Genomic DNA, 14,314 nt, shown 5'->3' with positions numbered 1-14,314 from the left:
TGACCCATAAAACACTTTAGAAATCCTCAGAACAGGGTTCCGAGTGCATGCAGCAAGTTTGGTGTGAATCCATCAAAGATTGGCTGAGATACGACCCAACTTCCTGTTTGATGGCTTAATTGCACATTTTGATTGCCTGTACCGGGTAAACGGTTGTGAAAATCAAACAATCATGTGATGGCCTTTGTGAGGCTTGGTCTGAAGATAATCTCTGCGAAATTTAGTGAAGATTGGACAACATGTGTAGGAGGAGTAGAGAAAAAACATTTTTCAATGAATTCAAAATGGCGGCCGGATCAATTCTGCTATTATCACAAGTTATCATGTATCACACACGGGATGTCCCAGCATATCATGAGACAAAGGAACCACTTAATAAAAGCAAAAAAATCAACAGTTATTGGCCAAAACACATTTTTGCTTCCTGCGGCCACGCCCAGTAATGACATGACACCAAATTCATTGGACAGCCTCAGAAGAGGGTTCCGAGTCATCACACAAGGTTTGGGGTTGATTTCTTAAAGATTAGCTGAGATATGATCCAACTTCCTGTTGGGTTGCTTTGTTGCCGATTTTGATTGGCTGTACCGGACAATCGGTTTTTAAAATCAAATATCTTTTGATAACTTCTGTGAGGGTTGGTCTGATGATGATGTGTGCCAATTCTAGGGAAGATTTGACCAAAATTGAGGGAGGAGAAGCAAAAAAACTTTTTTTCACAAAATTCAAAATGGCAGAAAATCTATATAACCGGAAATTGACGCCATGGTGTGCGTTGAACTCGTCTCGATCCAGGGAATCCAACGGTACCTCATTTTTGAAAATCGGTCATACGGTTCAAAAGTTACGTATGTAAACACAAGTCCAACTTTGACCAGTTGGTGGCGCTAGAGTGCTCCAATGGAAGACATGAAACTTGGTGAATATAAAGAAGGGATTGTGCTTAATGAGTGTGCCAAATTTCACAACTTTTTACCATACGGTTCTAGGGGCTGCCATAGACTCCAATGACAGAAGAAGTGTAATAATAATAATAAGAAAAGGTAGAATCACTTATGTGGCTTCGCCGCTTCGCGGCTTGGCCACCAATAAGAAAAGGTAGAATCACTTATGTGGCTTCGCCGCTTCGCGGCTTGGCCACCAATAAATATAGCTGCAAGCAGCAATGTGGTGGCCAAGCAGTCAAATGACCCATAAAACACTTTAGAAATCCTCAGAACAGGGTTCCGAGTGCATGCGGCAAGTTTGGTGTGAATCCATCAAAGATTGGCTGAGATACGACCCAACTTCCTGTTTGATGGCTTAATTGCACATTTTGATTGCCTGTACCGGTCAAACGGTTGTGAAAATCAAACAATCATGTGAAGGCCTTTGTGAAGCTTGGTCTGAAGATAATCTCTGCGAAATTTGGTGAAGATTGGACAACATGTGTAGGAGGAGTAGAGAAAAAACATTTTTCAATGAATTCAAAATGGCGGCCGCATCAATTCGGCTATTATCACAAATGATGATGGGTCACACACGGGACGTCCCAAGATATCATGCAACAAAGGAATCACTTAATAAAGGCAAACAAATCAACAGTTATTGGCCTAAACACATTTCTGCTTCCTGCGGCCACGCCCAGTAATGAAATGACACCAAATTCATTGGACAGCATCAGAAGAGGGTTCCGAGTCATCATACCAAGTTTGGTATTGATTTCTCAAAGATTAGCTGAGATATAATTCAACTTCCTGTTTGGTTGCTTTGTTGCCGATTTTGATTGGCTGTACCGGACAAACGGTTTTGAAAATCAAATATCTTTTGATAACTTCTGTGAGGGTTGGTCTGATGATGATGTTTGCCAATTTTGGGGAAGATTTGACAAAAATTGAGGGAAGAGAAGCAAAAAAACGTTTTTTCACAAAATTCAAAATGGCAGAAAATTTGTATAACCGGAAATTAACGCCATGGTGTGCGTTGAACTCGTCTCGATCCAGGGAATCCAACGGTACCTCATTTTTGAATATCGGTCATACGGTTCAAAAGTTACGTGTGTAAACACAAGTCCAACTTTGACCAGTTGGTGGCGCTAGAGTACTCCAATGGGAGACATGAAACTTGGTGAATATAAAGAAGGGACTGTGCATAATGAGTGTGCCAAATTTCACAACTTTTTACCATACGGTTCTAGGGGCTGCCATAGACTCCAATGACAGAAGAAGCGTAATAATAATAATAATAAGAAAAGGTAGAATCACTTATGTGGCTTCGCCGCTTCGCGGCTTGGCCACCAAATATAGCTGCAAGCAGCAATGAGGTGGCCAAGCAGTCAAATGACCCATAAAACACTTTAGAAATCCTCAGAACAGGGTTCCGAGTGCATGCAGCAAGTTTGGTGTGAATCCATCAAAGATTTGCTGAGATACGACCCAACTTCCTGTTTGATGGCTTAATTGCATATTTTGATTGCCTGTACCGGGCAAACGGTTGTGAAAATCAAACAATCATGTGATGGCCTTTGTGAGGCTTGGTCTGAAGAAAATCTCTGCCAAATTTGGTGAAGATTGGACAACATGTGTAGGAGGAGTAAAGAAAAAACGTTTTTCAATGAATTCAAAATGGCGGCCGGATCAATTCTGCTATTATCACAAGTTATCATGTATCACACACGGGATGTCCCAGCATATCATGAGACAAAGGAACCACTTAATAAAAGCAAAAAAATCAACAGTTATTGGCCAAAACACATTTTTGCTTCCTGCGGCCACGCCCAGTAATGACATGACACCAAATTCATTGGACAGCCTCAGAAGAGGGTTCCGAGTCATCACACAAGGTTTGGGGTTGATTTCTTAAAGATTAGCTGAGATATGATCCAACTTCCTGTTGGGTTGCTTTGTTGCCGATTTTGATTGGCTGTACCGGACAATCGGTTTTTAAAATAAAATATCTTTTGATAACTTCTGTGAGGGTCGGTCTGATGATGATGTGTGCCAATTCTGGGGAAGATTTGAAAAAAATTGAGGGAAGAGAAGCAAAAATACGTTTTTTCACAAAATTCAAAATGGCAGAAAATTTGTATAACCGGAAATTGACGCCATGGTGTGCGTTGAACTCGTCTCGATCCAGGGAATCCAACGGTACCTCATTTTTGAAAATCGGTCATACGGTTCAAAAGTTACGTATGTAAACACAAGTCCAACTTTGACCAGTTGGTGGTGCTAGAGTGCTCCAATGGAAGACATGAAACTTGGTGAATATAAAGAAGGGATTGTGCTTAATGAGTGTGCCAAATTTCACAACTTTTTACCATACGGTTCTAGGGGCTGCCATAGACTCCAATGACAGAAGGAGTGTAATAATAATAATAAGAAGAAAAGGTAGAATCACTTATGTGGCTTCGCCGCTTCGCGGCTTGGCCACCAATAAGAAAAGGTAGAATCACTTATGTGGCTTCGCCGCTTCGCGGCTTGGCCACCAATAAATATAGCTGCAAGCAGCAATGTGGTGGCCAAGCAGTCAAATGACCCATAAAACACTTTAGAAATCCTCAGAACAGGGTTCCGAGTGCATGCGGCAAGTTTGGTGTGAATCCATCAAAGATTGGCTGAGATACGACCCAACTTCCTGTTTGATGGCTTAATTGCACATTTTGATTGCCTTTACCGGTCAAACGGTTGTGAAAATCAAACAATCATGTGAAGGCCTTTGTGAAGCTTGGTCTGAAGATAATCTCTGCGAAATTTGGTGAAGATTGGACAACATGTGTAGGAGGAGTAGAGAAAAAACATTTTTCAATGAATTCAAAATGGCGGCCGCATCAATTCGGCTATTATCACAAATGATGATGGGTCACACACGGGACGTCCCAAGATATCATGCAACAAAGGAATCACTTAATAAAGGCAAACAAATCAACAGTTATTGGCCAAAACACATTTTTGCTTCCTGCGGCCACGCCCAGTAATGACATGACACCAAATTAATTGGACAGCCTCAGAAGAGGGTTCCGAGTCATCACACCAGGTTTGGGGTTGATTTCTTAAAGATTAGCTGAGATATGATCCAACTTCCTGTTTGGTTGCTTTGTTGCCAATTTTGATTGGCTGTACCGGACAAACGGTTTTGAAAATCAAATATCCTTTGATAAATTCTGTGAGGGTTGGTCGGATGATGATGTGTGCCAATTCTGGGGAAGATTTGACAAAAATTGAGGGAGGAGAAGCAAAAAAACGTTTTTTCACAAAATTCAAAATGGCAGAAAATCTATATAACCGGAAATTGACGCCATGGTGTGCGTTGAACTCGTCTAGATCCAGGGAATCCAACTGTACCTCATTTTTGAAAATCGGTCATACGGTTCAAAAGTTACGTGTGTAAACACAAGTCCAACTTTGACCAGTTGGTGGCGCTAGAGTGCTCCAATGGGAGACATGAAACTTGGTGAATATAAAGAGGGGGCTGTGCTTAATGAGTGTGCCAAATTTCACAACTTTTTACCATACGGTTCTAGGGGCTGCCATAGACTCCAATGACAGAAGAAGTGTAATAATAATAATAATAAGAAAAGGTAGAATCACTTATGTGGCTTCGCCGCTTGGCCACCAATAAATATAGCTGCAAGCAGCAATGGAGGGGCCAAGCAGTCCAGAGCAGGACAAGGCCTCCATAGCACTTGCGCAACAATTAAGTCACAACAACCTGTTGCACTCATGCAACACGCCAAGTTTGGTTGAAATATCTGTTTGCGTTCCAAAGTAGTGATTGTTTACAGTGTTTTTTTCTGGTATAACACCGCAGGCCTCCTTTGCTCCTCGTGGAAACAATGGAACCCAAGTTTGGTGACAATCGCACAAATGGTTGCTGAGTTACGCTCTCACGTGTCTTTTGCGGCTTCGCCGCCGCCTTTGATCGTCTCTACCGAACAAACGGTTTTGAAAATGTAAAATCCATCCCGACACCTTTGTGAAGCTTGGTCTGAAGATCATCTCAGCCAAATTTTGTAAACATTGGACAACATTTGGGGCGTGTAAAAGGTTTTTACACTTTTCCATGAAATCCAAAATGGCGGCCGCATCAATTCGGTTATTATGAAAAGTTATCAATGGCCAGGCTTGATATCTCACAAGACATCAACAGACAAAGAAATTACTTTATTAAGTTAAACACTTCAACGGTTATTAGCCAAAACACGTTTATGCTTCCGGCCACGCCCCCTTTTAGTCACATGACACCATTTTTGGAGGACATCCTTAGAATAAGGTTCCGAGTAGGCGTACCAACTTTGGTGTCACTGCTTCAAAGAATTGCTGAGATATGGCTTCACTTCCTGTTTGGCGGCTTTTCTGCAGAATTTGATTGGCTCTACCGGTTTTGAAAATCAAATATCCTTCGATAACTTTTGTGAGGCTTGGTCTGAAGATCATATCTGGTAATTGTGAAGAACATTTGACAAAATTTGTAGGAGGAGTAGGCTTTTAAAGGTTTTTGATAAAACCGGAAATAGCGGAAAATCTATATAACCGGAAATTGACGCCATGGTGTGCATTGCACTCGGCTTGATCCAGGGAGTCCAATGGTACCTCACTTTTGAAAATGGGACATACGGTTCAAAAGTTGCGTGTGTAAACACAACTCCAACTTTGACCAGTTGGTGGCGCTAGAGTACTCCAATGGGAGACATGAAACTTGGTGAATATAAAGAAGGGACTGTGCTTAATGAGTGTGCCAAATTTCACAACTTTTTACCATACGGTTCTAGGGGCTGCCATAGACTCCAATGACAGAAGAAACGTAATAATAATAATAAATATAACTGCAAGCAGTAATGGCGGATTCCTCCAAACATTGCGAACCATTGAAAAATGTATATTCTTGACAAATTGGAACTGTATAGAAAAATCTATGCTGCAGAATTACCAATGGGATACCAAATCTGAAATATAATACCATCAAGATCCACAAGGGCCTTTATTTCAACCCAAGGAGTGAAGGGCGGGGGCTTGGTTAGCCTATCCATTCCAGAAAGCCTTTGTGCTTTAGGGCGTGGAATGTAGCGCCACCTATGGGTAATGGTGGGACAGTTGTGGTGTGGTAATTACCCTTGGTCTATACTTTCAAAAAAGCTCGACCAGAGCATACCCCCCGCTCTCAGGTTACCGAGCTTCAGCTCAGTCATGATGCTGGGATGAATGTAGGCCTATATGTAGAGACCAGGGAGACAGACACACCGGCCAGCTGCCCTGATGGGTCCGTGGTAGATCATTAATGCGGATTGTATCCTACAACGCTCGTGGCCTCCGAGTAGGACATACTGCTGCTGATAGATCAAGACGTTTGGTGGTGGACACATTGCTGGACGAGAGTGACATTGTCTGCCTTCAAGAAACCTGGATGGCCAAGCAAGATCTGGACAAATTGAACTCCCTACACAAGAACTTTCATGGTGCTGGAGAGTCCACTACCGATCTCAGCATGAGAATGGTTTGTGGGAGGATAGCTGGTGGTGTAGCTATACTGTGGAACATAAAATATGACCCAACGGTAAAGGTGGTGTGGCTTAACGTTGACTGGGCTATTGGGTTGGAGTTTAATCACAATGAAAATAAATTGACTATTGTAAATGTGTACACACCATATGAATCCTCTGACCATGAGGATGAATTTCAGAACAGGTTAGCTTTTATTCAGTCCTTCATAGAGGACAATAGTTCATGTTGTGTCTATGTCATGGGTGATTTTAATGCTGACATGTCAGATAAGCGTTTATTCGCACAACATCTGCAGCAGTTCTGTAATGAAACTAAATTAATTATATCAAGCGTTATTGCCTGATACAAGTTTTACCTATATAAGTGAAACGTGGCACACAACTTCCTGGCTAGACCATATTGTAACCACAGCCGATGCTCATGACTCACTGGAAAGTATAGAGATGTGTTATGGGCCGGCCACCACTGATCACATACCAGTTGCTATGCTGCTAAATGTTGAGAGTGTACCCTTGTTGCTGGCCCCCCAAGAAAACTGGACTGGTCAAAATTGACCAAAGAGGTTATGCACAGATATTCTCTATTAACTGACAGCTTACATAGTGATGTTGCATTTTCTAGGGATGCCCTAATGTGCACGAATATGAACTGCAAGGATAAACATCATGCTGAAAAGCTCTGTGCCATGTATGATGATATTGTCAAATGTCTTTATGCTTCCAGTGAACCTTTTATTAATCACAAGAGTAAGGTCCCTAACGCACGGCCTGTCTGGAATGAGTTTGTGTCTGAGCAACATGCTGCTGCTAGAGAAGCCTTTAGAGTCTGGTCAGAGGCAGGCAGACCCAGACAGGGAGTGCTGCTTGATAACAAAAACCTCACAAATGCTAGATTTAAATATGCACTCGTTTCATTTAGAGAAATGAAAACACAATGAGAGCAGACTCGCTGGCCAGAAAGATGCAGAATAACAATCTTACTGACTTCTGGAAGGAGGTCAAGATCATAAATAATAACAGAACTCCCCTCCCTTCTGTTATCAAAGGGGTTAGTTGTCCAGAGAAGATTGCTGATATATGGCATGAGCACTACAGTAAACTATATAATTGTGTTCAAAGTAACACAGTGAGAATTGATAATCAATATAAAGGTATCTCTGCAGACTTGATAGTTAGACCAGTAGATATTTATGATGCCATCCACATGCTAGACAACAACAAAGCTTGTGGTATGGATTATATTTCTGCAGAGCATCTAAAAAATGCCAGTTATAGACTCAGTCCATTTCTAGCCATGTGTCTCACTGGAATTATGGTTCATGGTGTTCTACCGAACTCTATTATGTCAGTACTGTTAGTGCCTGTTGTTAAAGATAAGGCTGGTAAACTGAACAGCATAGACAACTATCGACCCATTGCATTGGCCAGTATCTTGTCTAAAGTGTTTGAGAGAATTATTTGATTGAAATTGGAAATGTATATTCTGACTGCAGAAAATCAGTTTGGTTTTAAAAGAAAACATGGTACTGATCTCTGTATCTATGCTCTGAAGGAGATTGTCTCAGGTACACAAGTCTTAATTTATCTGTATTTTTATGCTTTATTGATGCTTACAAAGCTTTCGATCGAATTTGTCATGAAAACCGTTTATGAAGCTAATAGCGAGAGGTGTCCCTAAACCTCTTGTGAGGATTTTGGTGTTCTCGTATGCCAATCAAACTTTTCATGTTAAATGGGACAATGTTGTATCAGCTCCTTTCCATGTTGGTAACGAAGTTCGACAAGGAGGAATTTGATTTCCCTTTTTGTTTAATATGGATATGGACGACTTATCAAGTCAGCTGAATAAGACAAATACAGGCTGTCTTGTTGGTGAATCTATTGTCAATCATCTGATGTACGCAGATTATCTGGTTCCACTCAGCCTGTTGCAACAGATGCTATGGGTGTGCTCTCAGTATGGCTTAGATCATGATATAAAATATAATGCAAAGAAAAGCCACATAATGATAGTCAGAAGTAATCAGGACAGGAAATTAACCTTCCCTACCTTTTATTTATCTGGCAGTCCCCTTGGTGTTTGTGAGGAAATAAAATATCTGCCATGTCATTTCTGATGATTGGACAGATGACAACGGTATGTATCAACAGCGCTGTCAAATATATTCTCAGGCCAGTATGTTATTAAGGACGTTTTCTATGTGCTCAGATTCAGTTAAATGTTCCCTGTTTAGAACCTACATAACACCATTGTACACTGCTCATTTGTGGTCTATGTACAGGAAAAGGAGTATACAGATACTGAAAGTAGCCTACAATGATGCTTTTAGATTGCTACTTAATGTGCCAAGGTGGCATAGTGCTAGTCAGTTGTTTGTGTCTAAGCACGTACCAACCTGTAAGGCAATCCTGAGACAACTGATGTATGGTTTCAATGATGCTTTTAGATTGCTACTTAATGTGCCTAGGTGGCATAGTGCTGGTCAGTTGTTTCTGTCTAAGCACGTACCAACCTGTAAGGCACTCCTGACACAACTGATGTATGGTTTCATGTGTCGACTGGACAAGTCTGAGAACTGAATAGTAGGGGCTCTGGTCAACCCTCTAAAGAGCTGCTATCGATTACTTGGAACTTAAGACTACATTGGCACAAAAGTCTTCATACTTTTTATGCACTGTATTATCTATGTTTTATGTTTTTGTTTTACTCCCTTTTTTATAGCTCTATGTCTGTTATTTTATGTGGAACTTGGCGTCTGAAATAAAGATTTATATATATATAAACACATATATATATATATATATATCAATGTTTCAGGATTTGTATAACTTTTTACCATTGCATACAAATTGGAAATGCAATACCAAAAAGATCAGCTTTTGTTAAGAGATCCAAGATTACAAGATCCACAAGGCCTTTGCTAGAGACTACGGAATGAGTGGGGGCTTGGTCAGCCCACACTCTCCTGAAATGTTGCGTGTGCGTCTTGCCAAGCCCGCGCGTGTGTAAGTTAAGGCTGAGTGTGTGAGGATGTGGAGCACGCGCGGGCAGGAGGAGGGGAGACATTCATTGGAAATTTGGCTAGAAATTAGCCAAGCAAGCATGTTTCAAATATTCACCAAAAATCGACCTTTGATCTTACAGTCAACTTTTTCACAGATTTGTGTTATAAACATTCTCAAGAGTCTTCATATGAACTTGTGATTGAATCAGAGTATCAGTTTTTGACTGGCTGATGTGTAAAGCATTATTTTAGCGTTAGCGATAAGTTCAATTTGCTTTATATCAATCATTTTTGGAGATATGAAGTTGCCTTTGCACACGGTAACATGTTGTAGTGTCTTCCATCGATATACCAAGTTTCGTGTTGATATCTCAAAGATTTGCTGAGACATGACTTCACATCCTGTTTGGCGGCTTTTCTGATGAATTTGATTGGCTGTACCGGACAAACGGTTGTGAGGATCAAAATTCTTTTCGATAACTTTTGTGAGGCTTGGTCTGAAGATCATCTCTGGTAACTTTGAAGAAGATATGACAAAAATTGTAGGAGGAGTAGGCTTTCAAAGGTTTTTTATAAAACCGGAAATAGCGGAAAATCTATATAACCGGAAATTGACGCCATGGGGTGCGTTGAACTCGGCTTGATCCAGGGAATCCAATGGTGCCTCATTTTTGAAAATCGGTCATACGGTTCAAAAGTTGTGTGTGTAAACACAAGTCCAACTTTGACCCGTTGGTGGCGCTGGAGTGGTCTAATGGGAGACATGAAACTTGGTGTAGGTATAGAATCAACTGTCCTTAATGAGTGTGCCAAATTTCACAAAAAGTTGTCGAAGGGTTCTAGGGGCTGCCATTGACTTCCATGGAACAAGAATAATAATAAATATAACTGCAAGCAGTAATGGCGGATTCCTCCAAACATTGCGAACCATTGAAAAATGTATATTCTTGACAAATTGGAACTGTATAGAAAAATCTATGCTGCAGAATTACCAATGGGATACCAAATCTGAAATATAATACCACCAGGATCCACAAGGGCCTTTATTTCAACTCAAGGAGTGAAGGGAGGGGGCTTGGTTAGCCTATCCATTCCAGAAAGCCTTTGTGCTTTAGGGCGTGGAATGTAGCGCCACATATGGGTAATGGTGGGACAGTTGTGGTTTGGTAATTACCCTTGGTCTATACTTTCAAAAAAGCTCGACCAGAGAATACCCCCAGCTCTCAGGGTACCGAGCTTCAGCTCAGTCATGATGCTGGGATTAATGTAGGCCTATATGTAGAGACCAGGGAGACAGACACACCGGCCAGCTGCCCTGATGGGTCCGTGGTAGATCATTAATGCGGGTTGTATCCTACAACGCTCGTGGCCACCGAGTAGGACATACTGCTGCTGATAGATCAAGACGTTTGGTGGTGGACACATTGCTGGACGAGAGTAACATTGTCTGCCTTCAAGAAACCTGGATGACCAAGCAAGATCTGGACAAATTGAACTCCCTACACAAGAACTTTCATGGTGCTGGAGAGTCCACTACCGATCTCAGCATGAGAATGGTTTGTGGGAGGATAGCTGGTGGTGTAGCTATACTGTGGAACATAAAATATGACCCAACGGTAAAGGTGGTGTGGCTTAACGTTGACTGGGCTATTGGGTTGGAGTTTAATCACAATGAAAATAAATGTACTATTGTAAATGTGTACACACCATATGAATCCTATGACCATGAGGATGAATTTCAGAACAGGTTAGCTTTTATTCAGTCCTTCATAGAGGACAATAGTTCATGTTGTGTCTATGTCATGGGTGATTTTAATGCTGACATGTCAGATAAGTGTTTATTCGCACAACATCTGCAGCAGTTCTGTAATGAAACTAAATTAATTATATCAAGCGTTATTGCCTGATACAAGTTTTACCTATATAAGTGAAACGTGGCACACAACTTCCTGGCTAGACCATATTGTAACCACAGCCGATGCTCATGACTCACTGGAAAGTATAGAGATGTGTTATGGGCTGGCCACCACTGATCACATACCAGTTGCTATGCTGCTAAATGTTGAGAGTGTACCCTTGTTGCTGGCCCCCCAAGAAAACTGGACTGGTCAAAATTGACCAAAGAGGTTATGCACAGATATTCTCTATTAACTGACAGCTTACATAGTGATGTTGCATTTTCTAGGGATGCCCTAATGTGCACGGATATGAACTGCAAGGATAAACATCATGCTGAAAAGCTCTGTGCCATGTATGATGATATTGTCAAATGTCTTTATGCTTTCAGTGAAGGTTTTATTAATCACAAGAGTAAGGTCCCTAACGCACGGCCTGTCTGGAATGAGTTTGTGTCTGAGCAACATGCTGCTGCTAGAGAAGCCTTTAGAGTCTGGTCAGAGGCAGGCAGACCCAGACAGAGAGTGCTGCTTGATAACAAAAACCTCACAAATGCTAGATTTAAATATGCACTCGTTTCATTAAGAGAAATGAAAACACAATGAGAGCAGACTCGCTGGCCAGAAAGATGCAGAATAACAATCTTACTGACTTCTGGAAGGAGGTCAAGATCATAAATAATAACAGAACTCCCCTCCCTTCTGATATCAAAGGGGTTAGTTGTCCAGAGAAGATTGCTGATCTATGGCATGAGCACTACAGTAAACTATTTAATTGTGTTAAAAGTAACACAGTGAGAATTGATAATCAATATAAAGGTATCTCTGCAGACTTGATAGTTAGATCAGTAGATATTTATGATGCCATCCACATGCTAGACAACAACAAAGCTTGTGGTATGGATTGCATTTCTGCAGAGCATCTAAAAAATGCCAGTTATAGACTCAGTCCATTTCTAGCCATGTGTCTCACTGGAATTATGGTTCATGGTGTTCTACCGAACTCTATTATGTCAGTACTGTTAGTGCCTGTTGTTAAAGATAAGGCTGGTAAACTGAACAGCATAGACAACTATCGACCCATTGCATTGGCCAGTATCTTGTCTAAAGTGTTTGAGAGAATTATTTGATTGAAATTGCAAATGTATATTCTGACTGCAGAAAATCAGTTTGGTTTTAAAAGAAAACATGGTACTGATCTCTGTATCTATGCTCTGAAGGAGATTGTCTCAGGTACACAAGTCTTAATTCATCTGTATTTTTATGCTTTATTGATGCTTACAAAGCTTTGGATCGAATTTGTCATGAAAAACTGTTTATGAAGCTAATAGCGAGAGGTTTCCCTAAACCTCTTGTGAGGATTTTGGTGTTCTGGTATGCCAATCAAACTTTTCATTTCAAATGGGACAATGTTGTATCAGCTCCTTTCCATGTTGGTAACGGAGTTCGACAAGGAGGAATTTGATTTCCCTTTTTGTTTAATATGGATATAGACGACTTATCAAGCCAGCTGAATAAGACAAATACAGGCTGTCTTGTTGGTGAATCTATTGTCAATCATCTGATGTACGCAGATAATCTGGTTCCACTCAGCCTGTTGCAACAGATGCTATGGGTGTGCTCTCAGTATGGCTTAGATCATGATATAAAATATAATGCAAAGAAAAGCCACATAATGATAGTCAGAAGTAATCAGGACAGGAAATTAACCTTCCCTACCTTTTATTTATCTGGCAGTCCCCTTGGTGTTTGTGAGGAAATAAAATATCTGGGACATGTCATTTGTGATGATTGGACAGATGACAACGATATGTATCAACAGCGCTGTCAAATATATTCTCAGGCCAGTATGTTATTAAGGACGTTTTCTATGTGCTCAGATTCAGTTAAATGTTCCCTGTTTAGAACCTACATAACACCATTGTACACTGCTCATTTGTGGTCTATGTACAGGTAAAGGAGTATACAGATACTGAAAGTAGCCTACAATGATGCTTTTAGATTGCTACTTAATGTGCCAAGGTGGCATAGTGCTAGTCAGTTGTTTGTGTCTAAGCACGTACCAACCTGTAAGGCAATCCTGAGACAACTGATGTATGGTTTCAATGATGCTTTTAGATTGCTACTTAATGTGCCTAGGTGGCATAGTGCTGGTCAGTTGTTTCTGTCTAAGCACGTACCAACCTGTAAGGCACTCCTGAGACAACTGATGTATGGTTTCATGTGTCGACTGGACAAGTCTGAGAACTGAATAGTAGAGGCCCTGGTCAACCCTCTAAAGAGCTGCTATCGATTACTTGGAACTTAAGACTACATTGGCACAAAAGTCTTCATACTTTTTATGCACTGTATTATCTATGTTTTATGTTTTCGTTTTACTCTCTTTTTTATAGCTCTATGTCTGTTATTTTATGTGGAACTTGGCGTCTGAAATAAAGATTTATATATATATAAATACATATATATATATCAATGTTTCAGGATTTGTATAACTTTTTACCATTGCATACAAAATCGGAAATGCAATACTAAAAAGATCAGCTTTTGTTAAGAGATCCAAGATTACAAGATCCACAAGGCCTTGGCTAGAAACCAAGGAATGAGTGGGGGCTTGGTCAGCCCACACTCTCCTGAAATGTTGCGTGTGCGTCTTGCCAAGCCCGCGCGTGTGTAAGTTAAGGCTGAGTGTGTGAGGATGTGGAGCACGCGCGGGCAGGAGGAGGGGAGACATTCATTGGAAATTTGGCTAGAAATTAGCCAAGCAAGCATGTTTCAAATATTCACCAAAAATCGACCTTTGATCTTACAGTCAACTTTTTCACAGATTTGTGTTATAAACATTCTCAAGAGTCTTCATATGAACTTGTGATTGAATCAGAGTATCAGTTTTTGACTGGCTGATGTGTAAAGCATTATTTTAGCGTTAGCGATAAGTTCAA

The sequence above is a fragment of the Hypomesus transpacificus genome, unplaced genomic scaffold (assembly GCF_021917145.1).
Source record: "Hypomesus transpacificus isolate Combined female unplaced genomic scaffold, fHypTra1 scaffold_162, whole genome shotgun sequence".
Classification (NCBI taxonomy): Eukaryota; Metazoa; Chordata; class Actinopteri; order Osmeriformes; family Osmeridae; genus Hypomesus; species Hypomesus transpacificus.
The sequence above is the reverse complement of the archived record's forward strand: the minus strand, read 5'-3'. Positions refer to the sequence as shown.